Source organism: Varanus komodoensis, unplaced genomic scaffold (assembly GCF_004798865.1).
Source record: "Varanus komodoensis strain SLA01 unplaced genomic scaffold, ASM479886v1 scaffold13_1, whole genome shotgun sequence".
Taxonomy (NCBI): Eukaryota; Metazoa; Chordata; class Lepidosauria; order Squamata; family Varanidae; genus Varanus; species Varanus komodoensis.
The window spans coordinates 9,578,806-9,606,404 of record NW_025335408.1 but is presented as its reverse complement, the minus strand read 5'-3'; the positions used below and the strand labels follow the sequence as shown (position 1 = coordinate 9,606,404).

Sequence of the window (27,599 nt, the reverse complement as noted above, 5' to 3'; positions counted from 1 at the left end):
GCTGTCTCACTCAAGTATTTGGCAACATTTAATAGCTGAACACTGTGCACTGCCGCTTGAGGTTTCTGAATGGCTAGCAATGAGATGAAAAGTCAGAGCAATACAACAGTGGAACCAGTTGTATAGAGATGTTGTGGACTCCCCCACACTAGAGATATTCAGAAAGAAACTAGATAGTCACCTGAGTGGGTTGGAACCAATGGCTTTTCTGTCCCCTTCTAACTCTATTATTTCATGATATGAGATGGCACAACTCTTGTGTTGTGATGGTTCCATTACAGGAAGGAAGTTCAGGTTGAACATGGCAGTTCTGTTAAAGATTTAAGCCTTGCTCTGAAAATCCTCCTCTAACATCTGCTAAGCCTTCAGTGAAATCACTGTACCAAAAAAGTGTTGGTTTTTCTAAATATTTGAATCAATAAATGTTAGCCATTCCCCTGAATTCTGGCAATCTTGTACTATTTTTGCATTTTTGCAGTCTCTTTTAATTACACAAAATGCTGGATTATGAGCTTTCCCATTTGATAGTTGGAACTGATAAGTACAAGACTAGTGCCATCCCATAATACAGTACAGCATCAGCATACTTAAGATCCACTGGTTAGGCAAATGTCAATTGACCATGTCCATTATGAATAATGAAGAATAACTGAAAAAGAGAGTGTATATGCACCAAGGATCTACAGTATATTGCATAACACAAAATTTAAAAAGCAGAATACAATTTGCTTATACACAGAACTAAACAAATATTTTATTCAGACAGTAGATTTTTCATGGAAATATTGACTAACAGCCATGAACGTCTAAAGCATCTAAGAAGCCCAAATGATTTTGTATTCCTCATTGTCCAACAGATACATAAACAAAGACTGTTTCCCAGAAGTTGGATACTAGAGACAGACTAACTATGATCACTGGAAACAGGGGTAAAAGAAAAATATCTAGACACTTTGCCTGCTATTTAAAGAAAATAAAATGTTAATGTAACATCAACAACACTGACAGTAAGTTATAGGCCTTTCCAGAAGATGAAGTAATTTGTCTTCTTGGCTCATTAGTATTCATTCTAAGCTGAAAGTGAGTGGCAAAAGACTAAGTCAGTTGTATTCATTCTTAGTTGCAGCAAGTGATTAAATCAAATTAATCCACAACCAGACATTTAGCAAATAAAATTCATTTAGCAACTAAGATTCATTCAGTATATTGTTGTATCTCTTTTCATAACTTTTCATAAAACAAAGTCTTCAAGGTTTTGTCAGGTTCACTTTAGCATACCTGTGAGAGCAGTCATTCTTCCCTGATTCTGAAGAAAATATATTCTTCTTTGCTCATGCAATGTTAATTTACAGTAAGTAGACTGGAGTGCAATACAAATCATAAGATTTCCTTTGTATCCTGCTGTAGTGCTTTAAACCTATAAGAATAATGTAAGCTTTTGAGCTTGTGTCAGACCACTAGATTTATTTCTTTGCTTCTCGTAGTGGTAGTGATAGACTAGAATAGCACTACAGGCTTTTTTTTTAAATAATGAATCTTCAAAAATATTCACTAGTATTCCAGAAGAATGAAGCAGATCAATAACTTTGCTTTATTTAAAAAGACTGAGAAGAAGAAATGTAATCCAACATTTGTTGAAGAAGTACAGCACTTCTGGGAAGAATAAAGGTGGAAGGACCAAGACAATATTAGGAAAGCTAAAAATGCTTAAAGAACAAAAAAGCAGCCTAGAAAGAAGAACTCACAAAGGAACAAAGAGCATAAGTAGAGAAGCAGACAATAGGAACTAGTTTCAGTATATGATAGTCCAGTTTTCAGAAATCTGAAGAGTAACAGTTTTCTCTTTAAAAAAAGATGAAAATTTGAGAGTAGGAAAAAAAGAGAAATGGATACCCTGAAAAGCCAGTATCCTCATGACAAGTTTCGCACATACAAAACTTTTGAGTTTCTTACCACAAGCAGAAGAGTGCATGCACAATCTCTCTTTTATTATTAGGTCAGTTCCCCAACACTAACATACGGCCCACATCATAGGATGGTTCCAGATACAAACAAAGACACACTAAATAGTTCATCCTTTTGGAAAGTGCTATTTAAAGGAATTATTCATTCCTACAAATCAATTGAAACTCTTATGAAGTTTCTAGCCAAGCCTAATGAAACGGAAGAAAATATCTGAGTAGGCTTTTAAAACGCTATTTTATTTAGAACAACCTTTCTGAGCACAAGATACCACGGTTTTGCCGTGCTGATATTGACATAACCAATGACCGATAGACTCTAAATGGCCTGTGGCTATTCAGACTGAGGAACAGCCCACCTCATTCTTGGCATGATGCTATCTCAACTGCAAATACTGGAAGCTACCATGTTTCCTTTTGCCCAGAGCTTATCTAAGGTTCATCATGTTTGTAATTCATCCCTATCTCAACGTACATTATAAATCTGTTAGTCCACTTGCATATTTGAACATATTTGAACCTTGCTTGGAAGAATTACATGTCTACAGGGTACAATTGCTTTTGAAAGGTGGAGTTGTTTTCATTCCATTTAGATAGGATTTGGGTTGGGTGGGATCAGTTTCTTGTACTTGAGTAGTGCCAAATTGACATATTCATTACAGCTACCACCTAGGAAATATGTTGTACTGGAGAATTAAAGGCTCTTTCAGTTATACTGAAGACAAATCTAAAGAGAGCAAACTGAGGAGCACAGGCATATTAGTGCACAGAAAACCATCTTAATTACAGAATTATTTCCAGATACTATGCTTTTTCAAACATTATTTTTAATGTGGTAAGTGCATAGTTGGCTTGAGGAGAACATTCAGGCAAACTTTTTCTTGTGCAAAGTGAGTCTTGCCAGGTATGTTCATGACTGAAAAGCTTCTTGGAAATACCCCAACCACGAAAGCTTACTTCCTTCGTGTTGGTTTGCTGCCACTCACTGCCTTTGCTTCAGCACCATTTTAGTTAGAAATCAGCCAGTGCTTTACTAATAACACTAACTGTGCCGTTCTTGTGTAGCCAGATGAATCTGAGGGTAAATGAAGCTAATCTGGAGTGTTCTGAATTCATTTGATTTTTAAACAAAAACACTTAAGTTGCCTTCAATCAGGGCTACAAGTAGTTTACTCTGGAGCACAGCCACTGCTCCCTGAATTTCAAGTACTGAGCAAGGATGGAGGAAGATGAGCCCCATAATGTATCCACAAGCAGCACTTTTGCCCTGTCATGTCCCTTGCCATTTCCACAAAAGATTCTGGATTTCAGAGAGAGAGAGAAAATTCATGTAGCATATTCCCTTTTTTGGCTCAGCCCAGACTCACAATTGTTCATTATGTGACAGATTTAGACCACTTCCCTAAAAGGCAGAGCGTCTATTGTGGAGATAATCGAATTTTTCTGGTACTTAAAAGAACAATATTTTGTTGCTTGAGAAATGCAGTTCTATTATCTGCAGATGCATCCCTGCATTCCACATGGCAACTGAGTTTATGTGAACGTCACAGCCAACTACTAAACGCTGCTTTGACAATCTTAATGATAGTGTCCTTCTCACACCGTCATGTCAACAAAAAAGGTTTGCCAAGATTATACTTCTTCAGATGAAATCCCATTTTTTATTCTTATTAATTTCATTTCTATATTTCCCCATAGCTGAAGCTCTCAGGGCAGTTCGCAACAATTCTTAAACAAAACAAGAAAATGCAATAGCAATATCATAAAAACAACCATCTTAAAATGAATTTAAAATAGCAGGGAATCTCCCGCGAACCAGCACCAGTCCACAGACCACTGGTTGAAAACCACTGATATCGGCAACCAAGGCTGTTTCTGTGCCAAAACCAGGCCTGAACCCCAACCGAAATGGATTCAGATAATCAGTCTCAACCGAGAGAGCTTGGAGTTGATGGACAACCCCTCTCTCTAGAACTTGCCCAGGGAAGTGATGCTTGCTACTGACCTAAAGTTACTGAGGTCTTCTGATCAAGGGAGAACTTTTTCACAAGTGGTCTCACTGCTGCCTCTTTCAGGAGGCATGGAAACATTGCCTCTTGCAAGGAGACATTAATCAGTTCTCCGGCCCAACTGGTTGTGCCTTCCTTAGTGGCTTTTATAAGCCAGGAGGGGCAAGGAGCCAGTGCAGAGTTGGTTGCACAAACCTGTGGTTGCACCATTGCCTTGAGCTATACCAGCTGAAACTCATCCAATAAAACCAGACTGCAAGTAAAGGCATGCTCCTGGAACTCTTTACAGTGGAAAAAGGACAACTCAAAAGAGTAGTTATCCTCTCACACCATTGCCCCTAAATTTTCTGTTTACTTTCCATTTCTTCCATGTATTAAATTTTTATGATTCTTCTTCCAAGCAACTTGTAATGTGAATAAAGACTGCATGGCATCTCAAACTTCCACTGAACCCATTATCTTACTCCTGCACCTTAGTATATGCCCTGTTTTTCCAAGGGTACGGGACTTACTCAAACTTCAGTGGACCAAAGGTTTCTATTGTCAGATCAGCTCTCAGCAGAAACAGGTAAGATGACACTGACTTCTTTTTCAATTTTCTTTTAATTAAAAAGAAGCATAACCTTCTGGTAGCAATACAAAGTGGATTAAACATGTAAACTGAGCATGATTCAACATACAAACAGGAGTATGAAACAAAATCAAACCCAGGAGGCTTTAACTAGACTAGGCTTTAAGCAAGCATCAGAGGTGAAATGGACTATTCCATGACAGGCTTCTTAAAAATCCATTTGCTATACCATACCTGCACAACTGTGTTGCCTCCATGCATATGCAAAGAGTTCATGTTACTATTGCCTACTAGAAGAACCACAAAAAGTGGGACATACCTCCTTCTTTCGTTCATATTCACCTGAATAAAAATTAGGTCCTCTTCCTCCTTCATGAATCTAAAATCAGGGTCTCTTGGTAAACAGCAGGCTTGCTGTCTACCTTATTTTATCAAGGAAGGAAAAACCTGATAGGTTGCCGTGGTGGAAAATTAAGTTCTGTCTTTCAGCACCATCTTGGGTTCATAAGAGTGTATTCAGGCTCAGATCCCATCTTTGCCTTATACTTACTTTCACGGGCAGTTAACTTTTCATTTCAATATTGCCTATTTGCCTTCTGGGAAATGAATGCTTTGTAATCAACCAAATGGAAGCCATTCTGAGAATGGACAAACACCCAGATGACAGTCAAGTTGTGATGGCATCCGGCATCCTTACTCGGTCCAAGAACTACTTTGAGGAGCTTTAGAGGAGCTTTTAAACTCAGCAATGATGATTTGTCAGTACAAGCAATACATTCCTTTATGCCAGAGTGTGAAAAGTTGGACAACCTTAATGCTTTCATCCACAACACAAACCATCACTAGTCAATATTATTAAAAGATCCTAATAGCAACCCTATTTTATTTATTAGATTTATATCCTGCCTTCTTCTTTTTAAAGAACTCAAAGCAGCTTACCTCATTCTCAACCTCCTGCTCCCATTCTTATCCCTAAAACAACAACCCTGTGAGGTAGGTTGGGCTGAGAGCCTGTGACTGGTCCAAAGTCACCCAGTTGGCTCCATGGCTGAGTAGGGACTAGAACCCAGATCCTCTGAGTCCCAGTCCCATGCTCTGCCGATTCCCTTATGCCCCAGCTTCCCTTACATAAGTGGGGTGTCCTGCAGATTCTATTGCGTTTGTGAGCTGCACAGATTTCTCACTGGATCCAAATTTCTCACTGGATCCAAATTTCTCACTGGATCTCACCATCTAATGCTGGTCAACAGCTTCCCCTCCCACAGTCCCCCCACCCTGCATCTCAAATCTGCTCCAATGAATTAGAGGACCTTCCAGAGGAGTTATGGTGCAAGCACAGTGAACTGTAGTGAGGAGAATCAGTCTAGTCACAGAGTGTTGGAACTGCCCCAAAAAGATTTTTTTTGTTTTCACTCTGAAAACATTCTGTAATTATTTGAAGTGCTATTAGTGTGTCCTTTTAATGTTGGTAAGTTTCAGAAGAGCAGGGGGATGAGTGAGGGAGGTGATTGCTTGGTGACTGAAAGCCTGTGAGCATAGTTTGGAAGTGTGTGAGGAGAGAAAAACCGTGTGTGAGGAGAGCACTTGTGACACATTGTGTGTCCATTTAATTATGGAAGAGGCATTTCCCAAGATAATCAGCACTCAAAGCCCTGTTCTTTATCTGTCACAGGCATGTTACCTGTGAGCAAAGAAGCAGGGTCGTTTTCATGGTGGCACCACTTTCCTAGGCAAATCCGTGTAATTACAACCTCAGGAGCCTTCAGAGCTGTTGGTTATATTGATGGCTCCTCAGTTATGCGAGACAAGATACTATTGCGCCCTGCATGATCTTTGTGCTATAAATTTTATGTTGTGTACCATTTTGGCTAAAGATAAAGAAAAGATGAAAGCATTTGATAATTATAGTGTGTTGTGTCATCTGCACGTAAACAAGGGTCATATAAAAGGGCAAGGGCAACAGGTTCATACAATTAGGAGATTTCTGTTGTATTTGGATCTATTTTTAAAGAGCACTTTCTCTTTCCCTTAGCAATTATTTTGAAAGTATTTATAATTAATACATACTAGCTGATACAACCAGGTTAGCAGAAACAATGTTTAAACTGATTTCTTCACCCAAGGGAAATGTTATATAGATGACACTTTAAAGAGAAGAATAATTAAATAACCTTTCTTCTCGCTACCCCCACACCATTTCCTCCTGAACACAAGATTTGTTCTGCACTGAGCTCTCTGAAATCCCACAAATGCTCATTACTCTGAGAATCTTTAACCTTGCAATGTTTTCTTGTTTCAGATACCTTTTAGAAAATCAAATCAGCATTGCAATCTAATTTCGAAAGGCATCTTTACACAGGGTATGTGTGCTAACTTGTTCCTTTCAGTGTTAACACATCTTTGGAATTGGCAGGCTCCTTGCCTCCAGGAAGTTATTATGCTGCGCTCATTTGTGTTATTTTGAGGATCAATTAAAAGCCAGGATTACCTGCAGGACAGAAATGTTAACAGGGGAAAGTTCACTGTATTAGGGATATACATTCCTAGTGAGAGCCATCACAGTTTTGCATATTCTTTTTCCTTAAAGTCTACAGCAACTGTTTATCTGGGTTATGGATTTCACTTTGCTAGTCATAGCAAAAATCTCAGTTGAAACAGGGAAGTGAACAGTAGACATGGAAGTATGACATCTACATGCAGTTGCATGAGTAAGTTTGCTGACCATTTTAGAGTGCCAGTTCACAAAACTTAGCTTTTGCTTTTAGTTTTACATTAGTAACAGAGAAATGGGAGGTTCTCTAAAGCAATATTTTTAAAAGATACCTATATCTGTATTTTAAAATATGAGCTCCATGGGTCTATAAAGTATTTATGAATGTGTAGAGTTTATTTACTTTTTAAAGTCAATTAAACCAGGGGTGGGGAATCTATTGCAGGACAGTGGCTGGATGGCTTCATAGACAAAGCCGAGGGCTCTATGATGTCGAGGGCATGGGAGGAGTCAAGTGCATCCTCTGCCAGTTTTCCTCCTGCTTATTTATTTCCTGCACAAGAATCAAGAAGCAGGTATGCTTAAGCTAGTACTTGCAAGTGGTCTTGCAATCACTGGCAGGAATACGCTGGAATCTGAGGTTTCACAGATTGGGGATAAAATGTTTCTCTCTCAGGTTCTTCCTCATTCATTCATTCATTCATTCATTCATTCATTTATTAAAACATTTCTGTATATGCTAGCCTGCAGGACACATGGCAGGGCAGGGCCAGGGTCCCATTAAGGATCTCAACCCTTCACAGGCTGGGCTGGAGCTTCCTTGCCTCTGTTTGAAAGAAGTTCAAGGTAAGTTCAAACAGAAAATGTCCAATAACTCTATTACTACAATACCTTTATCAGGCATTTTACAGCACAATCCTATGCATAATTCGACAGCAAAAAGTCCTACAACTCAGCTTTCCCAGTCACCATGGCAGCTTGTAGGACTTTTTTTCTGTCTCACCTTGGATAGGACTGTGCCTTCAGCTGACTTAATAATGGTATGACAGAAAGATGGATTTGGGTATTTTCTTTTGGTCAAGACAAGCTACCTTTGCCTTCTGTGTGCATTCCATTTCATTTCTACTGTTCAGAAGTTAATGCTCTCATATCCTGTGCACTTATTATGGAATGTAGGGACAAAATCTGTAGGAATGTGTCCTATGTAATCCCCCAAAGAGTATATAACCAACTATGGATGTTTGAACAACTCACAATTAACAAACCATAGATTGTTTATGAGCATGTAGGCAGAATCAAGCGTGAGGGCTCCCAAGGATTTGCCCAATTTTCAGATCATATACTCTACTAGGGTATGAATCCAACTGACATTCTAATAATCAGAAACTATCATTTACTTTATTTGTCTCTGAATGATCTTTTCTTTATCCTGAAAGAATATCATTGCATTCTCAGGATTTCATCTTATGTGGGCTACAGATAGAACTGATGGCATTTTTTGTGTTCTTTCTGAAGCTATATAGGAATGTCTATCCTAATAAATAGCATCAAACACCTTAAAGTATTTTTGCTTCTAATAAGTTAGCCCAGCTCTATAAATTCTAAGAATGAAGTTTAGCAACCAAATAGGTGACATCTATTGAAATTCATTCTTAGCCATTGTGCTCATTGCTTTCAGAAATATTGAGAATACTAAGAGACTGCAGATGCAATTTGATTAAATCTGCAGTTGTTACTCTTTGACTTCTGAAAATTGATTTCCCTTCCCTCAGCATGAGTTACTTACTGATTAAGAGCTGTGCACTGAGTTGAATAGGTTACATTTGTTTGTTTTTCTCCTTTGTGCAAGTTTTAGCAGGCTACAAAATGTCCTGGAAACCTAATGCAATCTTTCCCTACAGTAATGTGTAAGTTTACTTAGAAATAGCTGTGTTTGTCTTAAACTGCATGATGACACATCTTTATGTTCCATTGTATGAAGACAAATACCTTCTTATTGTAGATGTTTCCTGTTTTCTGTGTATGCTGCCACTTGAGCTAAACCTTCCTTCCCATGTGCACTGACTAAACTTTTTTTTATTCTTTAATCTCAAAGTGGTCAAATCAAGTAGAGTCTGCCACAGGACATGTTCTGGCAAAATAGAGGCTGACTTCAAATTACCCATTCCATCCACTCCTTAGTGAGTTATAGTGACTCTTTATTCCTGGTTCTCTTACTTTTGAGTCCATTATATTTCCATCACAGGCAAGTATGCCATGTACAGCTCTTCCTGTGGTCACTTCTCCAGCCAGCAATTCCATGTGATAGCTTTAGGGGGATGAAAGGATAGCCATCCATCCCTTTTCTTTCTTTTTTTTACTTCGGAGGGATGACAAAGGACCATCCTCTCTATAAAATGCCAAATTGTCCAATTCCGGTTTAAAGAATAAGAACTGACATGCACATGTCGTGAGCGGAGCCGGCTGGTGCCAGAGGTCAGACTAGATGGCCCAGGAGATCCCTTCTGACTCGCTCTGTTTCTATGTTTCTAACTGTTGCCCATCAACAGTCAGTTCTGCACAGCAAACTAAGCAAGACACAGACCGCCTGGTCATAAATGAAAGGAAATATTTCTAAATTTGCTGCTATACATATATTAATTGACAAGGAAATTCCTGCAAACCAATGTCCTACTTTTTGGTAATACTTAAGAGGCTACCCAGTGTCCAATTTGGGTAACATTGCATGTGCCAAGTTGGTTATGGGCTTTTACCTGTGTAAATTTTACTTCTTTTTTAACCCACCCTTAGTGTCCACACATTAAATTATTCCAAGTGCTTAGGGCTTAATTGCACGTGCTTTTGTACAGTACTTGTGTTCCAATATCCTCTATTTTCCAGGGGACTGGATGGTGTGCAGATGCATACCCTCTGTGCTGATATCATCCCTCTATAGATTGAGAATGGAGATGGGGTCAGAAATCAGAATCTGTATCAATTCTTGCCTTGTGCCCATTTGTACCAGTAAGAGTACCTTAAAAGGATTATATCCTGTTGGAAGTACAACAAAACTCTTCCCATCTCAGAAGGGCAGCAATGGCCTCAGTGTAAATGCGGACAATCCAAAGCATGAGTTAGGAGCATTTTGCAAAGATCTACATTAGAAATAAGGGGTTTATTTTCTCTGCTAGTACTTTCAGCTAAGAGTTACTTTTTAAAAGAAAACATGGACAATTCTTTCATTCTGGTTAATTTACACAGTAGGATTCCATAAACTGAAGCAGATTTTTTTTAAATTGAATTTGGCTGTGAAATTACATATAAACAATTGCTTGCTTCCTTTCCAATGGGGGTGGTATTCCTCTACTGATCCCCCACATTTATTCTCTGCAAGACTGCACCACTGTGGAAGAGCTAAAAACAGAGTTGTCAAATGCCTGCCTTTCTTTTTGTCCCTCCTTCAAGAACATGACAGCCCTGTAGAGAACATAATGGATGCTTCTTATTACAGATCACTCCAGTTGCTTCTGGAATTTCCAGCTGACAACTCTCTTGAAAGGTAGCAGCAGATGAATAAGCTTTTTCCAAAAAGCTTGGATCTAAATAATAACTCTTTAAATAAATTTACTTCCTGAAAAAATCTAAAAATTAAGCTTAGTTTTAATGCAATATGTACCAACATGGCTCTTCAATTTTTTTTCTTTTTTCCCCAAAATAGGCATTTCTTGTTGAAAATGATTATTTAAGGATGGAACAGAAAGACCCACACAACTGTGGCTCTTCAGTCGGAAGATTCATGACTGGGGGACATTTCAGGAGGATGGGAGGAGCATGGCTAGGACAGGATACCAAGTAACCTGGAAGCACCTGATCCTGTCTTCCTTGAGAGCAGGCACGAAAGACTTAGGTAGAGTGGGAGAAGTGCAGAGGTGACTATCACCCTTGCACGCCTTCTGCCTTCAATAGGATGCTGAAATCCTCCATATTCTGAGAGTTGCCCTTAAATACTCTTCACTTTATTATCTTACAGATACGTTGAAATCCTGAGCGTACTAATTTCAGTTAGGAAGCTGTGCATATTTAGTTCAACCCATTTGCCTTCCAAACCTACAAAATTAGACAATGGCAGCCCATGGCATACTCTGCCTGCCTTGACTTCTTTGGATATTACAGCAGCTCAAAGAGTTGCTGAATGAAGCTCCACAAAGCTGTGTCAAGATGCAGGCTCTCAAAGAACAATCATTCACAATTTTCCCAACACATGAATATGGGGAAAGTAGTGGATATAGTTCTGGACCGCATTATTCAGGCTTTTGACAACATGGAAATGAGAAAACATCTAAAGATGCATGGACATGCACCAGAAGTTCCCCAGTCACAGTAACTATTTAGAAATACTGTTTTCCTGGACAATCCAATTCTTTACACTTGAGTGTTTTAAAAACTGTGCTTATTGTAAGTGCCTCAAGCATGCCAATTCATCCCTTTTCTCTAACCTGATTACAAATGAATACAATGGAACTGACACATGTGGCCAAACTGCCCTCTTGTAATTACTTGCTTTAAGGTCACAGTCCCTGCTCTGCTAAACTAATGGAGAAGGGGGGTTTTTACACTCCAAATACAAAAAGAAAGGCAGACAACTTGACAAGAGTTGCATGACACTTGTCTTACAGCAGCCTTTCCAATCTTGGTGCCCTCCAGATAAGTTGGATTGCACTTCCCATCTTTCCCAGCCAGTACGGTGGCCAGACTGGCAGGGGATGAGGAGACTGCAGTACAGTATTTCTGGAGGGCAGGCATCAGGCTGGGAAAGGCTGTGCTACATAAAGACAAACCCTTGTTGACAATAAAAAAGTGTTTTGTTAAAGTGCAGCCTGTGAGTCTATTTTGCCACACATACATGGACTGTGAAACCAATAGATATAATATAGTAATCTGATTGGGGTATTCTTGACATTAATTGCTGGATGACAGTGTCAAATGCTTTTTCTTGCCCAGAAGCAAATAGCAAGTACGAAAGCAGCCCTAAAACCCTTATTTGGAATTAATAGTACACCAATGACAAAAGAACAGAATTTGCCCAGACAAGCCTTGCCCTTGAATCACTGTCAAAATATTTTTTGTGCAAGACTCCAGGTATATTGCAATTCAGAAGTCTTCTCAGGCAGGTGTATCCTGTTTAAATTAAATAGCTAAAATCAAATCTTAAAGTGAGTAATCCTAATCAGATGAGTATTCAAATTTGGAGGGAAAGAGCTTGACTGAAAATACTGGTAACAAATTGAGCATGTTTCCTGAACCTACTCACATAACTTAGGCAAGTAATACAAACAGATTTTTAAAAATATATTACCATGATCTATAGAGAAATTGTTTAACTATTGCACTGCATGTTTATAAACCTTTACAGTGCTGGAAAAATTTGGATAAATCCTGGCAGAAAAACATTGCTTATATGTGCTTTTTGTGTTATAAAATCAAACCTGCATTCTTTCTCAAAAGCATTGGCTCTCCAAGCCAAGTCACTGTTTAATATTGCTGTTGCATTAAGAAAATGGCACTCCCTCCCCCTCCCCTCTAGCTGTAAGCCAGAGCAGACAGGCCATTCAGTCCAATACACAATCACAGCTACAATGTTGCTGCATAATCCCTGCAGGAATTCATAGTTTACCAGGAAGTATTTATTTTGCTAGCCCAATCAGAAAGGTGCAGATCCATTACACAGGGTTTGAGTCTAGATGAGCTTAAGAGTTCATGAATGGTTTCTCAATAGCTTGAATTTACATGTCTAAGCAGACCTGCAGATGGATTCAAGTTCCTGGAATTTACTCAACTGAAATGCCAATACACTGCAATTAGAAATATTGTCACCTGGATGTTTGGCTAATCTTCCTCATTTGTTCTGTATATGATAACCTCAGAATTTCATTGTAATGTCTGCATTCATTCATAATGTCTTTATGTGTTTTTCGGTGCCAGGTTGTCAATGTATCTATATTGTAAGCTGTCTAGAGATGCAAGTAATTGGATGGCACACAAATTTTATAAATAAATAAATTCTGTCATCAATTGCTCCATACCTGTGTACCTGACCAGGAGAGTATAAAATGCTCTGTACTTATATTGAAACCTTTCAACTGAGTCTACCTGTGCCCGGTAATGCATTATCATGAGTAGAACCTGCAGGGAACCTGGGGCTTTAATCTCAATAAAGTAGCGGAGGTTTGAACAGCTGATCTTTCCCATAAACCAGAGTTTTTATTTCCTCCTCACAAATTGAAAACTGAGATTCTGTCAACAGAAAGTAGGCAAAGATTTTCTACAGTTTCTTCTGCATGTTTAAGTGGAAGACCTGGGAAAAGTAATCTCAGAATAAAAGATCTATTCCAGTCAATGCTCATGAGTTCCCATTTTTAATAATTTTCAGCATTTATATCCCACATTTCAGTATGAATTCACAAAGTGGTTCACAATAATTAGTATAAAGAAAAGCCAGGCGGACTATCAGATTGTCTGCATTCTACAAGACAGAAGGATTTAAAGCTATATCCTCATTAATATTCTACATTATTGAGACAGATGCTGATCTTACATTTCTGAAACTGGTACCCTGATTAGGTCCTCTTTGGCAAAACTTAAAACAAAGTGGCAGGAAGTTTATATAGAAGAAAAGATACTCTGAGCAGTGGTACGTAATGCAGCCCCTATGGGCACCAATGAGTCTCAAACGCCTTCCTTGACATCTACCTCTCCCTCTTCTTTTTTTTTAAACTTACCTATCTCTGAGATTGTTCTGAATAGATTTCTACTGGGCCCAAAACTTAAGGGTTCAAAGAAAATGTTTAGTGTGTTGGTTCTCACCTCTGCCCAGTTCTCAGACTTCTGGACAGGTTGCTTCGCCATACCTCCCTGAGCAGCCATTTTGTGATTATGCCCTGGGGAGTTTCTCAAATTCCCAAATGTACCCACAACACAAAAGCTTGCCTGAAGTGGGCCTAGCCTAGCCCACTTCAGACTATGTTGGTCAAAGAGTCATCTTGATGCCAGTAGGTTCCTTTCTTAGCTTCTGCATCATTCATCTGAATACTTTGCTCAACAGAAAGGAAACCTAATAGAAAGAAAGTTTATCAGAATTGTAGGAAGCTGAGACAGACCATTGATCCAGTCAGCTGTATTGTATAAAATTGTCACAGGCTGTCCATTCATTTCATTCTCCAAATCTGAATGATTAAAAATAGCACAGTTAGCCTCTCGTGAACACACTGAAGGTTTCATAGCATGTACATGCACGGCACAGTTATAATTATACCTTTGATATTAAGGGTTCTTTTAAAATTATGTATAGACCAGCATCCAATGGGACACTTAGGACCCTACCAGTTCTCCTGTGCAAACAGTCCCGTCAGTCTTATATGACCAGTGTTGCACCCTCAAAAAAGTTATCTTGGTGCCTGTATGACCTGCCAAAAAGATCATGTTCTGCAGCTGCAGCTTCTGAATACTCTTCAATGGAAGTCCTCAGCCTAGATGGAGTGCACTGCAATTAACAAGACTAGAACCAACATGGTTGCCAAATTATCTCTTTCTATAAGACTTATAGACACCCACTGCCTTTGAATGAAATGCTAAAGCACGATTCAGTGCTACACGAACAAGCCTCAGCTTCCCACTGGCCAACATAGCCCCTGCTTTCTTTCCCTCTTGCTACATGGCTAAAGAATATAAGTATGGAACCTTTTGCTTTACCTTGGTAAGTCATTTCATCTGGACTTGGGATTGTGGTTCCACAATATGGATAGCTGCAAAACATGCCAACTTCAAATCATGGTTCAACCATTCTTGTTATTACTAAATCATGACCCATTGTTTAAACAAAACAACAGACACAGTTAAGGGAAGGCGGGACTCTTCCTCTCAACAATGACTAAAGGGAGGGGAAGTACTCAAGAAGTCAGGGTCATTCACCAAGCACTGTATCATGGTTTAATGTTACGTCTGAGTGCAGATCATAAAACTGATAAAATGCTTTCTTAACGAAATTTTCAAAGACAAAAAACAACAACAGTCATTCTAGAACTGACTCCACAATGATGGGGAAGCTCCATTATGTTACTTCATCTCTGAAACCAAGGACTGCTGGACACATGATGCCTAGACTTAGTTTTCTTGATCCCATTTATTCTACCCCAGAAATGCCTAGAACTGGTGAAAGAGAGCATCATTTGTGTGCTGGCTCACTAGGAAGCTAAGTTTTATATTTACATTCTTCAGCCTGATGTTCTCAAATGTTTTGAACTTCAGTTCCTATCTCTGCAGCCAGCATGGCCAATCATCAAAAATGTGGGGAATTTTCCAAAACATAAGCATGATTGCTTGCAAGATTAATTGCTGATCAGGGATGAGTAACTGCTGATTAGGGATATATAATTTGAGTAGTATTGCGAAGAATTGTAATTAGTCAGTCACTATTTCATTTAAGACAAGCAACCATTTGTCCTCAAGCAAATGGATGAATGATAGAAATTTCCCCTTGGTCAACATAACATTCCTTCTCTAAATGGATAGGAAACTGTGGGGCTAGCATAACTGCATCTTTCAGATCTTTAAAGTGAAGCAATAAACTCAACAAGCCTTATGGTGGTATTCTCTTAGACTTATGGAAATGACACTGCAGGGATACAGCTAAGATCAATATGCCATTATACTTAATGCACCACAGTAACTCTCCCCATGTTTTCTATTTGAAAAGAGGAAGCCATTTCTTCCCGAAGGCATATTAAAATGAGATTGGGACAATAACAGCACAATTCTATATGTGCTACTTGGTAATAAGTTTTATTGGCTGGGTTTACCCAACATGGCACTGTTCCCACGGCATGCAGAATTTTGCACAAAATTACCAGTCAGACAATCACATGGTTACCTGGGCAGTGTGGTTTCCATGCTCCCTGTGCCATCCTGAACACACATCATGGCAGCTCCCACAAGCAAACTCCCTGCCCTTTCCCTATTCTTACCTATGGATCACAGCAGCCTCCTGTTCTTTATCCTGAGTGTGCCTGCATGTTTGTGGCACTTTCCAGTTACATAAAAAAGATGTTTAATAAATGAAAAGAAACAGTTTCACCATGGTCCCCCATCTACTTCTCCTGTGTATTTTCTTGCTGTTTCCAGAAATAAACAGGGAGACAGAGACATCATTTGGCCAATGGGAATAAAATGAACAATGATGTGCATGTTCCTGTGGGGCGGGGGGCAGTAGAGATCAAAAGCTAGAAACTGCCACTTCTGCAGCCACTCTTGCCAGGACTCTATGATGTTTTCATATCAACAATGTAAAATGGCAATCCTGAGCCTAGAAGCTGTGCTGAAGCATGGAAACCTTAGCACAGACTATTGATACTCTCTGTGGTTTTAAGAAAAATAATCCTACCACACAGGAACTCTAAAATTGAGTCTAACAAACCCTGCAATCGTAAGATCTCACCATGGCTTCTTGTGTCATGTAAACTTGCCTGTTATGTTAATTGGATTTTCCTCATAGGAAGTGAAGATTACTGCTTTTCTGAGCAATGCCAAAAGACTTTGGTATTGCTCAGTTTTCTGACAGTTTCATGAAAAAGTATAACTACAAAGACATCCTACTTCTGCCATTCTCAACATGACCTTCTCTAAAATCTTCAGTATAAGCAGCAATAACTTGATCTTAGAAAAGGAACCCCATGCTATCCTTATAGCTATGTTTCAGATGGATCATATAAATTTGCAAGAATAGAACCAGATATCATTCCCCAAATAATTCTGTCATTTTTATGGGGAGTTCCTACATGTTCTTGGCATTAAAATATACACCACATTATTTACAAACAATTGTGTGTTGACTTCTTCTAATGACCAACCATACCAGTCTACTGTATGAGAATTGCATACAATTTGTAATTGTATTCACCCTGTAATTGTGTATTCACCCTGCTACTTTCTTCTCTAGATTTACTGAATGCCTGAGGACCAAAGTGCCAAATACATGTGCGACACTTTCATGTGACCAAGTCCCATGTGATTTCACCATGTGGTGGTGACTACCAAACAAACTACAGTTCACAGCTGGATTGCACCCATTTCTCTAGTTATTGTGGACAACAGGCTAAATATCAGTGTGATTCAGCTGCAAAAAGGGCAAATACTTTTCTGGGATGCATTAATAGAAGTATTACTTCAAATCATGAGAAGTAGTAGTTCCCTATACTCCTCATTAGTCAGAACTCATCTGGAATACTGTGTCCATTTCTGGGCAGCAAGATTTAGGTGCAGGAAAATTAGAAAGGGTCCAGAGGAAGTCAACAAAAATGACCCAGGTTTGGAAACACTGCCCTGTGAGGAGAGACTGTGAGAACTAGGTATGTTCAGCCTTGAGAAGAAAAGATTGATGGGGGACATGATATCACTGTATAAGTAGCTCAAAGACTGTCAGAAAGAGGAAGGTTAAGACCTCTTCTTGCTGATACCAAAGTGTAGGACAGGAATAATCAAGTCAAGCTGCAGCAACCCAGATTCAGGCTAGATAATAGATATTAGGAAAAGTTTCCTCACTGTCAGAGCAATACAGCAGTGGAACCAGTTGCCTAAAGAGGTTGTGGGCTCTCCCACACTTGAAACATTCAAAAAGAAACTGGACAGTCATCTGAGAGGGATGGTGTAAATTGGTGAGCTGCAACAGCAGGGGGTTGGACCCAACAGCCTTCTTGACTCCTTCCCTTCTAGGAGAAAAATTGCTGCAAGGGGGGATTTTAGAGGGCAAAATGCTGGTGGAATGAGCTCAGCACCAACTCCTATCTCCTGTTTCTCTGCTTTAAATGTCCCCTGCACCATCTTGGCATGACCTATTTTCTGTTACACAAGTCATGTCCCTAACTATAGTCCTATTCATTTTGATACAATTAACTAGGGGACAATTGCCTTAGAATGCACTTCTATGCATGTTAAAATGGAAAAGGTCCTACAGCTCTCAGCATTCCCCAGGCAGGCAGTTAGCATCCTAAGGGATGCACAAACTACAAAGTTCCCAGGTCCGCCACAACATCCAGAAGAACCTGTTGCACCCATGCCATTGTTCCTTGGAATGACTAAATCGAGACAATAACAGTGTCCATTGGAGCCAATGTTGTCATCATTACCAGGAAAAGCACACAAGGACAATGATATACAAAAATGTATCTTTTCGCACCTTACATTCCACTTACACCTGGAGCACACCATCCTTGCAACATTACTCCCACAATTCATACCAACAATTTAACGTAAGAACAAGAAGTTATGTAGCCACTTGCACATACCTGCAGAAATATGCCGCACATCAAAGGCATGCAGCCTGTTTAACATGTTAGTATCACTAAGCATAGCCCAAAAGGCAAAAGCACAAGCAGCGTCTCCTATCCAGATTTAATATTACAAACAATTGCCAATGAAATTGATCTCTATTTTGCTCTTGCAAATATCTGCAACCACTCCCAGAGACAGGTTTCTTACCCATTTCCTCAGAAACACCTGTAAGAACTAGATGAGCAACAGCTCTGCCATAATATGGCTGCTAAAAATGTGACACTGTAAGAACAGCTTTAGGCTTAAGGTCTGATCTGATCAGGAACCCATGTGGCAAGTCCTGCTCCCCACAGACACCTTAAATGTGCTAATGTGCCTCTCCTGAAAGGTCTTCCTTGGAGAGCACACCTTAGACATGCTGATATCTGCCTGTCCTGAAGGTTCTTCTTTTTGTGCTGTGCTGTCTTAATCCATTCAACCCTATTGTTTTACACTCATGTGCCTATAGCAAACTGTGTACGTAATCCCCCTCTGCTCTTCCAAACTGTGTATGTAACTGGTAGGTTACATCTTGTACAGACTCCATCTCTGTAGTCCCTTTGGGGCTAGCTACATGTCACATGTATTTTCCGAATGTCGGAATAAACTGTAAATTTTCTTTTGATTGTTCACTCCCAGTGTACCTAGTCTCTCTGGTTTTTCTTGTCACACCTATTTCACTGGAACTTTCCAAATACTTGTTTAAGATCAAAACTGTGAACCCTTCTCATCTTTGTACAACCAGTGCTGTTGATCTCAACAGTATAGATTAGAAATCAGGATGTTCAAATAATTCACGTACAACATGCACCAGAAAGCAGTACAAAGAAAATCTCATAGAAAAATCTATTTATAAGAGAACCTTATTTCGGTCCATCAGTTGCTCTAGCCAACATATTGCAATAGAAATAGGCAGATGGAGATCTGTTCTGTTCAGTTGCAAAGTCATGCCTGACCCAGCAGGACCCCATGGACATTCCTCCAAGCACTCCTCTCTTCCACCATCCCCCAGAGTCCACCCAACCCCATACCCACCGCCCCAGCGACCTCATCTAGCCACCTCAACCCCTGCCATCCCCTTCTCCTTTTGCCATCTATTGTTCCCAGCATCAGGGTCTTGTCCAATGAGTCCTTCCTTCTCATTGGGTGGCCAAAGTATTTGAGTTTCATCTTCAGCATCTGACCTTCTAAAGAGATACCTATTATTTATCTATGCACATATTTATATACTGCCTATAACTGCCAAATGGCCTTCCTAGGTGGCTTTTCCTTAAATGGATGCTGCAAGCTTTACAGCATTGAACTCAATGGGTCTTGTCTCCAGGAATACTTATGTAAGATAATACTGTATGGTATTAGTGGATCAAACTGTTTACAACCATGAAATGAAGATTTGTAGAAATGTTCTCTCTATGGTGCAAATATCAGATTGTTAGGCCAAATGAGCAACCACCCCCTAATACAAAAGTGCTTTAATAGAACCTTTACATGCACACTAATTTGGGACACAAAGTTTCCTGCTTTCCTTATTCACAAATGGGTATTCACTACAGCTATAACTCTGACAGTTTGTTTTTGGCTCATATTTCTTTCAGGTCTGACAAAATGAAATAATATTTTGTTCAACAACTTGGCTAAGTTAGGCCAGAAAAAGGTGTGTGGACACTTGTTGATGTGCACTTTAACAATACAGGTGTAACCCTAACTTGAAGAGAATGCAGTAGTCTTAATACCCGGATATTCTTACAATGTTTTTTGTCAGAGCATTGCCTAAGGAGCAAGTTTCCTCACAGAAACATTTAGGGTTTTCACTGAGTTTGACTAAACAAGGATGGAAATATAGAGATTTTGGCTACATGCCACAACCCACCTCTCCTATTTCAACACAGGCCCATAGACTTGCATGATAAAGATAATTTTATGAAAACCGTATTTTGAGTTAAACCAGTTTTAATCCCATTAGTTGACAGCAAGTGTATTCTGTTCTCCTAGATTATAACATCCCAATTGGCATGAAACTCAGGTGCACTCAGAAGTTCCGGTCGCACTGCAAATGCGGGCGGGGGGGCTTCTCCTATGGAGTGGTTCAAATTATTTTCACTGTCACCCATTCCTGGTTTGGTTCCTAGCAGGGAATGCACTGGAATGCACACGCACGCGGCCAGTTACATTTCTAAATAGAGGGGCAGCGACACACTGTCTTCTCAGGAGCCCAGTAGTTAGGCAAGCTTGCAAAGAGAAGCGTCCACCTGCAGAAAAAAGCAAGAAATTGTCCTCTCTGGGCAAGGTTGCCTGAAAGGGCGCTTGCTGAGGTCCGGAGCTCATTCGCCTGCCTCCAGAGCCCTCCCAGCTCTTTCTTCGCCAGCGGTGATAGCGCAGCTGCCGCCACCGTCAGGCTGAGTCAAACTGCGGGTAGCCAAACTTCTTTGTAAGCAAGCTGCGTTCCACAGCATCCTCTCGCCACTTCAGTTCTTCTCCGTAAGGGAAAGTCATGCCTGAATCATTCGGGATCCCATTTCAATCATCTCTTAGAAAAAAGATTTGGCCTATTCTTGGCTCCTTCCACGAGCTCCTCCCTCCCTCCCTCCCTCCCTCTTTTTGTAAAGTGTACGGAAAATTACGTGTGCGTTGATCAGGAAGAGTCCCTTTTACGCCACTCCGTGAAGGAACCAAAGCATCTATCAAATCCCACACTTCACCTCTTGAGTGAATCCAAAATCCAACCACGGAGACCAGTTCTGCTCCCCAGCCCCCTAATTAGCAGGTGCCAGGACCCAAACCTGCGTGAAAGCCCTTCTCCATAATCTCAAATATGCAGATGGTTGTGGCTGACGAACAAAACGCACTCTACATATTCTCAGGGACACTTTCTTTTCCCACATAGCATATGCCAGGGCTGCAACTTTACATCCAGAAAGAGCCTGGGGTCCTCTCCTTCCAGTACCTGCCATATCCCGCTTCCACATTCGGCGAGCAGACAGTTATTTTCACACACCCCTCGGGACTTTGTGCACTTATGATCTAACACTATTTTCATTTCACCCGAGATGCGTTCCACGAAAGAAAAGATCGTACGAAAATAATTGCTACATGCACTGCCTTAGAAGCGCCACCTTTTAATCTCAAATACAGGAGGGCCCGGCAGCGGTTACTCAGTGGAACGGAAAACGCTTTGCACATGATTAGAAGCCCTTTGCCCCTTTTATCATCGCTACTCCACGTGCTCCTCCAGGAATGACCGCTGACACAGAGAATAGGTTTGGGACTGAACCGTGCTGAGACCAGGCAGCTATCCAAAGCAATGGCAGCCAAAAATCCAAGCCACTCATTTCCTCTCTGATCAACAACCACCCATCATATGTAACTTACTCCAGAGCAACAGCAGCGGCCACTCAAAAGAAAGCACCTCCACCCCCCAGTTACAGCATCTGAGATCGTTCGAATGGTCGATATTTGGGGTCTAAGGCGACGTCCAATGCTACGCTGACTTACCTGGCTGTAACCCTCCCTACATTCACTTCTGAGTAAGTATTAGGCGCATGTAGAATTGAGCTGCAGAAACCTTAAGTTGGGCTTCAACGCTTCCTAGAAGTCACACCCTACAGTGGAGAAAAAGCCTCATTCCAGCTAAATCGGAAGTGGGGACGGGGAATGAAATCAGCACATGCTCAGGGGCGCTCACCTTTTTACCATTACCTCACCCATTCCAGGCATCGATCGAAAGAAAGTGCCGAGGCTGAGCCGTGCCAAGCGCCGGGTTCACCTCCTCCTCCCACCCCGAACGAAAGTCAACTAACTTACGAAGGTGCGTCGGAGGCGCCAGTCCTACCCTCCGCGCTCACCCGGGACACACACACACACTTCTGGAAGAAGCATGTTCGACTGTGCCAGACATAAAGGGCTACTTGCTCCGCTGGTGCATTGCAGCTGCAGCGGAGGTAAGGGTCCCCCTCCCCGTTGCACTGGCAACCCGCGGGGCTCCTCTGGGCTGTACCTGGCTTGCTTGCCGAAGGCGAGGGCGCAGCTGTTCAGCCAGCGACTGCTTCGCATCTGGATCCCCTGGCTGACGCTCCCCCGCCGCCGCGGGACTGCGGGAGCCCACACGCTCGCTCTGCCTGCCTGCCTGCCCGCCTCTCCTCTCCTCTCCTCTCCTCTTCCCCCGCTCCGAGGGAGCCACCTGGAGGGGAAGGAGGCGGAGACGCCGCCGGCAGCGGCCGCCTGGCAAGAGAGCCGCTCTGCCTCGCGCGCGCTCGCGCGCTCGCTCGCTGGCAGACGGCGGCTGGGCTTGGCTGAGCTTCCCGCTCCGCCGCGCTCGTGGCGGCTCCCAGCGGCAAACTCGCCCCTGCCTTTGTGCCGCTCCCTTCCCGCGCGATCCTCCTGACCTGCCGGTGACTCACCAGAGCACGAGCGGAGAGGGAGCGGCGACGGTGACGGCGACAGCGGGGCTGGCGGGGGGGGGGCGACGAGGAGCCACGTTCCTCTCTTTCCCCTTCCTCTCACTCCGTTAAGTCCAGCCGCGGCCGGTGCAGAATCCTCCCTTCCTCCACGTCCACCCAAAGCAAGAGAGCAGCGCTCGAAGCTCCGAGGGCCGCTTCCCGCCAATCTGGCTCCCCTTGTTGGCCTCCGCGCCCGTGCACAGGCCTCCGCAGGTGATCTTGTTCAGCCTGGGGGAAGCAAGCGGCTCGGGAAGAAAGACGGGGCGCTCAAAATCCCTTGGCCGAGCGTGGGGGTGGGGAACCGGAGCATCTCCCCATCCTCACTTTCCCGGGCGGTCCAGCGCGCAAAGCGGGACGCGCGCGTGGCCCGGGCCACGAAACAAAAGTGGCGCAAGGCTTGAGGCAGGAAGCGCCGTCGCGTTAGGAAAATAGTGTGTGGCAGACCGCGGGTATGGTGCTCTGAGGGCAGATAAGAAAAATGGGCGCTCCCTCGGGTGAGAGACACTTCAGGTTTCCGTTTTTCTTGTCCTGAAAGGGCTCTTGAAACTTTCAGGCTGCAGGTTCGGGCGGAAATAAAGGCTCTGCACGTCCCTGCAAACCCTGCCCAGCTGGTCGTTGCAGGACCTGTTTCTGTCTAACTGTGCATAGGATTGCACCATGGAGAGCTGAAAGATGCATGGGAATAAACATTGCAGCCTTTCCCCAGTCTAAAGATGGAGTAACCAGGAAAGTGGCACCTGCTGTTTGAATGACAAAGGAATCTCGTGGCTCCTTAAGACAACGGATTTACTATGGCATGGGCTTTCATAGACTTATGTCATGATGAAATAGACATTCTATCCCATAAAAGCTCATGTTTCAATAACCCTGTTAGTCCTTAAACCTTCCCCTAGACCATCACCCCTAGACCATTTGGAGCTACAGCACCCCAGATAATGGGAGTTGAAGTCCAGAACATCTGCAGAGCACCCTGTTGAAGGCATCTTCAAGGTGCCCCAAGATGACTCCTTGTTATATTTTTGCCGGCCATGGAGCTTTTAGAAGCAGCACTCCACACACAAAGGCGGGGATATATGCTGTATAATTGTCACATTCCAATGTGACTGATCTGTACTTCCCTTTTTTCTAGGAAACAGATCAAGAATTTGGTAGCTTCTGCATTTGATGAAGCAGGCTATAGCCTGCAAATGTTTATGCAATATAAATGGAGTAGTCTTTACAGTACTCCAAACTCTTCATTTTCTGTTCTCAGCTTATACTTATGGGATCCAGTTTTCCCGTTTTCAGTGAATTGTTGGCTTGTGTTGGCACTGTATGCTTGGCTTGGGCTTGTGGAATCAACACTGTTTTTGCACTAGAACCCTGAGGTCCACCTGCCAGAGATAACTGTAAAATGGCACCTCAGGAAGAATGACAGAATTGAGGCACAAGGCACTTCTGAATGTATGCTCAGCTCAAGAATGTCATACTTGAACTAGTGCTCCCATGCAGAACTTTTCACATAAAATCTGCCCCTGCTCCCCCACCAGCTTTCTTGACTTCAGCAAGCTTAAGTTAAGCAGGGAGAAAGGCTTTTAATTTTGTTATTGGTAAACAATCGTGAGTTGGACATCCTTGCCGATCTCTTACATCACCTGAAGTCTAAAACGAGATTTCGGTCTATGCTCATCCTGCTGTAAGACCTAAAAAGGATCTAAAATAATGGCCTGATGCATGTTGCTATAGGAGAAAAAAGCAGTTCAACTACCAGAATTCCACAGAAAGCATGGTTTCTGGGACTTGTCGGATTATTTTCTGGCAAAATGTGCATGGTATTTCACCCTGTGCATTCCTTCTTGCAGAGAAATGTGGACAACTGCAGCATGAAGGAGGCCCAGTTTCATTTCCTATTAGCAGTGCTCTGTTTGAAAACTTGGTAATGCACATACCTACACATTTTAACTAATAATACCACATGAATGCTTTAAATACAAAATCTCATACTGTGAAAAGCCTTAGTTCTTCATTTCAACATACATAGGTAACCTTTGCCTTCCTCTTCCATTCCATTATACTGAGATAATACAATAGATAGCTGAGAAAATCCAATCTGTATTCTCTCTGTTGAGACAGTCAGAAGTGAACATCTATCCCTAGGGAATCAGACTTAAATCACCTAATAAACATCATCAAGTAGCCATCTATTTGCGGGTGTATGACTCTCAAGAGAAAGGGAGATATTAAGCAATGTTCTCTTTGCAGTACTGTATATGTTACGTATGGTTCTGCCTATCAAATCGTGCTCTGGTGGAGGGAGGAACCATGGGATTTGCAATGACAGCAACTTGAACATTGCATTCCTGCCAATGCTGAAGGGAGCTGATGTGTGTGTCTTTTAACTAGTCTAGAATACTACATCTTCATGGAGTGAAATAGGAGGATGCTTAGAAGCTTCTGCTGCTCCCAAATGGCATTGATCAAGGGTTCAATTCCTGCCCACCCATCTAATATGTCCTGCCCCCGATCTTTGCACCATTCCTATCTGTAAGAATGCTTTGTTGATTAAAATAAAGAAGAAAACCTGACTAATCCTATTATGTGTCAGTGTTCAAACTGTTCAAAGAAAGATGAGTAAGAAAATCATATCTAATTATATTTGATGGATCCAAAGAGATGTTTAACCATTCTGTTGCACATTCTCCACTTCTGCAGCCGTGAAAAGTTCAAGGAGCAGCACCACATAGGTTCGACTTTCTTTGGAAGAAAGATCACTACAGACTCATTACATTTTGTAATACTTGGTTTGTTTACAAAAATGATAAAAGTAGTAAAGCACAGGTGGAGGAAAGCAGCAAACACATTCCTGCCGAGAAGCAAATCTACTATGACACGGATCTCTAGAGAGGAGAGAGGCACCCCAAGGTGTTTCCAGCCTTCAGCTCACAGCTTTTTGTTTTTGAGCCTTAGCGTGCAATCCAGGTGATTTTTAGTCAGGAAAACATCCTACAATTCTCAGATGTAAACCTTGGCATTGTAAGACTTTTTTCTGTTTAAGCATTCGTGGGATTACATTCTTACATGTATAATTTTGCACATACACTGAGAGTTTATATCATTTTATTGGAAATGAGTGTGTATAGGTGGGGGATAGAACCTGATTGCTTCCTCATTCTAGACATTCCAGAAAGATCGCTGTATCATATTATAATAATTGGCTCACAAAAAGAGACATATCGCCTGGATCATGAAGGAAAATTGGGGTGGGGGGCTATGCTCAGGCTTTGGCTTTAAGGCAAAACCATAGGGACAAGACCTACCCACACAACCCCCACAACCCCAGGGAAGACTTTGGAAATAAAAAAAATCTGCACTTTTAAGAGGTACTAGAAAAACTGCAGAAGGATTTTGCCAGAAGGTCAAATGTTAACTGGCAAATCCAAGATACAAGAGTCAGTTCCCAGACTTTTTATGAACAGCTTATTTAGGAACCGTATATTTGGGCAGGAAGAGAGTACAAGGTACATTGGAGGGGAGGGGGGGTTTCTCCATCCATACTTGACCTTCAGCCAGGCTCTTTACTTTGGAAAATAAGTATATCCTGGAAAGAACTGTCATACCTGCTGCAGAATGGAAATCGAAACACAGCAGGACTCCCTGTTCACAGCACATCCATCAGTGCTTGTTTAAACACTGTGTGGTTCTTTGTGTGGAATGCAGATTTCAGGAACGATGAGTACAGAAACGGTGGGGTAATCATTATTTTATATTAAAAATTAACCTGAGCATTCTATTTTGTCGTCGTTGTTGTCATAGCAAGAATTCTTCATCACAGGAAAAAGGTTATTCCTGTTCCTTAGAGGCTCTGTGTGTCCTTGGCAATACAACACTATGCATGTTTACTCAGAAGTAAGTGCCACTGTTAGATAATGATTTCATAGCATGGTGTAGAGCTCATTTAAAGATGGGGAAATCAAGGTGAGAAGATATTACTTGACTAGGATCAGAGTGACAGGAGCTCTTCAGGGCACCCAGAAGGTAAGGTGTTGCACAGTTAAAGCAGACGACCTGAGCTCAGAAAAGACTGGTATAAATACAGGGCCACCTGGGAGCTCAACCAGGCTTCTTCCCAGCCTCTCCCCTTGAGCTCCATCAGTTGTGAAAGAATAGAAGAAAAGGAACTGACTTAATGGGGGTGCTTCTGTGAAGCAGGTTGGATTAGGGGAGGTGGAGGACAGGGAAAATGGAAGGCTGTGACTGTGGGGCAAGACAGAGGGACACAGAGCTCCCCCCCCCCCCACCACTCCCTGTATTTCCCAAGCATGTGAAAACAAAACTCATCCCTTAGCATAAATATCAGGTCAAATAGTAGTCTCCATAGCTCCTCCAGTTCGCATTTCTTGAGATGCATACTTGTGTCTGGATTTCCTTTATGGAAGGGAAAGTTGGAAAAACTTATGTGAGCACAGAACAGTTACCATATGTAACTCAGTGCACAACTTTTGTCTATTTATGAACATAGCTTTCCTGTTTCAGTTTTATTAAGGACCACTAAAAAAAACTCCAGGTGAAAAGTGCCAATATATATTCAGAATATGCAAGGATCCATACCAGGAAACTGAGAGATAAAATTGCAATTAAATGTGACGTAAGAGCTAGTGTTGAAACATTTTTAGAGTTGCCAACCTTTCTTTCCAACCAAGGGCTATTGCTAGGCAACTCTGGATGCAGATGAGAGAATGAAGTAAGCTTTAGATTATCATTAGGGAGTATTCACCTGAATTTATTTTGTTTAATTTTAGATCATGAACCTTC

General features: G+C 41.6%; 1 protein-coding gene across 1 annotated transcript in view; it reads right to left on the bottom strand.

Moving 5' to 3' along the window:
- Nucleotides 1-22,577, bottom strand: part of MET (MET proto-oncogene, receptor tyrosine kinase) — a 108,648-nt gene extending 86,071 nt beyond the window's left edge. The window contains exon 1 of the mRNA XM_044423084.1: nucleotides 22,367-22,577. The gene's annotated coding sequence lies outside the window, so the exon portion shown is untranslated. The remainder of the gene's footprint in view (nucleotides 1-22,366) is intronic.
- Nucleotides 22,578-27,599: the final 5,022 nt, after the last annotated feature.